Source organism: Lissotriton helveticus, chromosome 1_2 (assembly GCF_964261635.1).
Source record: "Lissotriton helveticus chromosome 1_2, aLisHel1.1, whole genome shotgun sequence".
Classification (NCBI taxonomy): Eukaryota; Metazoa; Chordata; class Amphibia; order Caudata; family Salamandridae; genus Lissotriton; species Lissotriton helveticus.
Genome location: NC_136058.1, coordinates 399,040,849 through 399,045,484, shown reverse-complemented (window position 1 = coordinate 399,045,484; position 4,636 = coordinate 399,040,849). Strand labels below are relative to the sequence as shown.

The 4,636-nt window shown below is 53.0% G+C and overlaps 1 pseudogene; it reads right to left on the bottom strand.

The window, feature by feature from the left end:
• Window positions 1-3,002: 3,002 nt before the first annotated feature.
• On the bottom strand, window positions 3,003-4,393 carry LOC144804441 (uncharacterized; annotated as a pseudogene).
• Between the last annotated feature and the right edge of the window lie 243 nt (window positions 4,394-4,636).

The window sequence follows — 4,636 nt, the reverse complement described above, 5'->3', positions numbered from 1 at the left end:
GTACAGCGAGCACTTGACCTCCTTCTTTGCTTCGCCGGGTGTCTGGATCCCTCTGATGTTTGGGTTCTACCTGATGTACTCGGCAAGAAGTTCTATAACCAAAACAAACAGAGGTGGCGAGAGCGGGCAGCCTTGTCTTACCCCGGACCTGATAGGAAAGGGGTCTGTTTTACAACCATTTACAATGACTGAACTGAAGATGTCTTTATACATTACTTTAACGTAACCGCAGAAGCGCTCCCCCAGCCCAAACCCGCGCAGAACCCTCTCCACGAACTCATGGGAGACGCGATCGAAAGCCTTCTCCTGATCTAGACAGACCAGGGCAGCCCGGATCTTGCGGCCCGTGATGTACTGGATCGTGTCCCTTATCAGTGCCAGGCTATCTGCGCCCCTGCGCCCCGGGACCCCACAGGTCTGGTCTGGGTGTACTAACTCTCCCATGGCGCCCTTCAGTCTGTTCACTAGTGTCTTTGCAAGGATCTTGTAGTCTACATTCAGGAGAGAGATGGGACGCCAGTTCTTTAGGTCACATCTCTCCCCCTTATGTTTATACAAGAGAGCAATCATTCCTTCCCTCAGAGTGCGGGGCTTGATTCCCTCCCTCTCCATCTCCTCATACACCTGCAGGAGATCCGGTCCCACTAGGTCCCACAGTGAGGCATAGAACTCGACTGGGAGACCGTCACTACCTGGTGTCTTTCCTGGCTTGAAGGATTTCACTGCAAGGTGCAGCTCGTCCAAAGTCAGGGGGGCATTTAGGGCTTCTCTCACTGTTGGGGAAACAGTTCTTGGGATACCAGACAGAAACTTTTCTGCCTGGTCTCCCTCTGACCTCTTCTCTGAGTAGAGGTCCCCATAGAAATCTGTCACTACCTTCTTAATGTCCTCCCTTGTGTCACAGAGGGTCCCCTCCTTATTGCGCAGTTGAACCAGAGGGGTGTGCGCAGAGTGGATTTTCTTAAAGAAGAAGGAGTTGCATTTCTCCCCCTTCTCCAAGTTCTCCACCTTGGAACGGAAAATGATCCTCCTGGATTCGTCGTGAAAGTGCTCGCTCAGCTCTTTCTTGACTTCTTCCAGGGGGCTCATGACGTCCCATCCCCGGAGTTGGAGGTCGTGCAGTTCTTGCAGCTCTTGCTGTAGTCTACTGAACTCCCTCTTTCTCCCCCTTTCAACCTGCCTGCCCACATTCTTGAAAAAATCCCGGAGCCTGCCCTTGACCCATTCCCACCATTTCCCTGTGGACTCGAATGTGTCTTTCATGGCCTGCCACTGGGTGTATGTCTCCCTCAACACCTCCATCACACCCTCTTTCTCCAGCAGAGAGCTATTCAGTTTCCAAGTGCCTGGACCTGTCAGGAACGTGCCCGTCAGTTCCCCTTGGAAGTGGATAGCTCTGTGGTCGGAGAAATGAACTGTCCCCATTGAATGTTGCTTGAGCTTCACTGATTGAGAGGTGAAGATGAAGTCTATCCCGGAGCGCAAGGAACCATCAGGGCGACTCCAGGTGAAGTTCCTGGCGTCCGCCCCCTTGGTCTCCTTTCTGGTGAAGATTTGGCTTTGTAGTTTGGTCTGCCCTGTTCCCATGATGCACTGGGCCAGGGACAGACTAATTTGCATATAGCCAGGTTCTGAGCTGGGATGGGGCAGTGAGATAAATAACGGTGATGGATCAAGCCCTGATCTTTGGACTGGGTAAGAGTGGTCTGCTTAATTCAGACACTCTGTTCATCACCACCCCCTTTTCTGTATCGTTTTTGGCCACTATAGGTGTGGCAGGGCATACTCAGACATGAGTCCCTTTCTCACTGCTCCATCAGGATTCAAGCAAGCCGGGCCGATGAGGCTGAAATGCCAGAAACCGGTCCCCGGTAGCTTGTCTCCTTTCTGGTGAAGAATTGGCTTTGTAGTTTGGTCTGCCCTGTTCCCATGATGCACTGGGCCAGGGACAGACTAATTTGCATATAGCCAGGTTCTGAGCTGGGATGGGGCAGTGAGATAAATAACGGTGATGGATCAAGCCCTGATCTTTGGACTGGGTAAGAGTGGTCTGCTTAATTCAGACACTCTGTTCATCACCACCCCCTTTTCTGTATCGTTTTTGGCCACTATAGGTGTGGCAGGGTATACTCAGACATGAGTCCCTTTCTCACTGCTCCATCAGGATTCAAGCAAGCCGGGCCGAAGAGGCTGAAATGCCAGAAACCGGTCCCCGGTAGCTTGTCTCCTTTCTGGTGAAGAATTGGCTTTGTAGTTTGGTCTGCCCTGTTCCCATGATGCACTGGGCCAGGGACAGACTAATTTGCATATAGCCAGGTTCTGAGCTGGGATGGGGCAGTGAGATAAATAACGGTGATGGATCAAGCCCTGATCTTTGGACTGGGTAAGAGTGGTCTGCTTAATTCAGACACTCTGTTCATCACCACCCCCTTTTCTGTATCGCCCTTGGTCCCAATGACGTCTGTCAGGGAGGCCTCCCCCACCATCTCTACCAGTAGTCTCGCGGCGCCATCCATCCGTCCTTCCCCAGCCCTGGCCCTGAAACAGCTCCCGTCGCTCGCCTACGTCAGAAGGGGCGTACACGTTGATGAGTCTAACTGGCTCTCCTGCCCACGAACCGTCGACGACAAGAGCCCTGCCGCCCTCCAGCTCGGTGACTGAGTCCATCGTGAAACGCCTTCCTCTGACTAAGGTAGCCACTCCCACAGACCTACTGCTGTTCCCCCCAAACCAAAAGGAAGGCCCTAGGGTCCACTGCTGCTCTAGGTGGGAGTATGACGTTGCAAAGGGGATGGAGCATTCTTGAATCATGCACACATCACACTCCTGGCTGGCAAGAAAACTCAAAGTACTAGCCCATCTGCGCCTGTCTCTAATACTTCTGACATTTATGGAAAATAATGAAATAGCCATCATTAATTAGTTTTTAAGAGTAAACTTAATACTTAAAGACTAATTATCAAGTCAAGGCAATTGGTTGCAAAAACATTCGACAAGGCTACTTACGGGGCTGGTTGAGCCTCCTGTCGGGTCTCTTGTGCTGGGCTTTCCTGCTCGGCGGCTGTTGCTTGCTGTTGCACGATGGCTGCTCCACCTTCTTGGCTGGGCTCGTGGTCTGCCTCCTCAGGGGTGACGGGCAGGTCTTGCTCTTGGCCCTCGATGGTGGTCTCAACCTCTTCTACTCTTGTTGGCGATGGGGGTGGGGATGCTTCCATGGAGTTTGCCAGCGCCCTCATCTCCCTCAGCACTTCTGTCACTTGCTTGAGTTGCTCATTCGTGGTGTCTTGTTCCGGCTGCATTTCTTCTTCTGGATCCTCGAGCGCGGAGTAGGAATTGTGGGTGCTCAAGGGTCTCTTGCTTGCTCCTTCAGAGTCCGTTGAGTGTCTCCTTTTCCTGCGCTCCTGTGTTGTCCAGGCACCTTCCTCCGGGGCCTCGGTGGCAGTTGGGGTGGGAGTCTCCATTAGCTCACTGTGCACACCGGGCTCAGGGATGGTATCGTTGGGTGTCTGTGTCTCTGGGACCTTGGCGGTGTCCTGCTTGGGCTTGGGCGCGTTCTGGTTGTGGCCCTTCCCTTTCCCGGTCCCCCTCTCCTGCCGCGGGGCTGGGACTGGATGCAGGGTCACTTCTGCCTCCTCCTCCTCTGGTTGGCTTCTCCACTGAGGTTGGGCAGCGTGGGCGTAGGATTTGGCTCTTTTTGGGCAGTCCTTAAAGAGATGGCCTACACCCCCACAGAGGTTGCATGGGGTTTTCTATTTGCAGGTTTTTGCTGTGTGGCCTTCTTTTTTGCAGTTCCTGCATATTTGCGCTGTGCAGTCTTTGCCAGTGTGGCCTGGTTTGCTGCACCTGTTGCATAGTTTGGGCTGCCCAGGGTAGTACAGGTATCCTGAGTCGCGCCCTAGAGAGAAACTGGAAGGGGGGTGGCGGATTCCATCTGGGACCAACGGGTCCTCCTTCAGCTTCACCATTGCTGTCCATTTACCATCCCAGATGCCATCACTGTCCAGGTTGCGGGAGGGTGCTTTAGTCACTGTGCAGTGGCGGCATAGGAAGGTTGTCAGGTCTTGGACATTGACATGTGGGTTGTAGACATGCACGGTCATCCTCTTGACCTCCAGCACGAGCTGGCATTCCAGGTGGAAGTCAGAGAAGGGTTTCTCCTCCCGTCGTGACCAGCACATCTGCCAATACCTCCTGCAGATTTGTTCGGACATGGACGGGTGCATCCGTCATGATGCACCAGATTTCTGCTGCTGTGAACCCCATCTTAGTTACCAGCAGCTCAGTGAATATCTTCCTGCTTAGGTGTTGTGTGGTGTTGTGTGGTGCCATCTGACTCCACCTTTCTCTGCAGCTTCACAGTGTTGTGGCACCATGGATTCAGAGGTCTGCTCATCCTGCTGCTCCGCTGTGCTGTGCCCAGGAGAAGAAGAAGGATTCCTCAAGGAGCTAGGGGGAGAACCAAGAAGATGCCTTCAAAACAAAGAGCACATCTTGCTGAACGATTCGAATCGGTGGTGGTCCCATCCTCTTAGGACTACCACAAGCACAGTTATGGGCACAAATACAGTCCCAAATAAAAGCCCCTGCAAAGCATTATGGGACGAGATTAGCAGTGGGAAGTGAATATTATAGTATC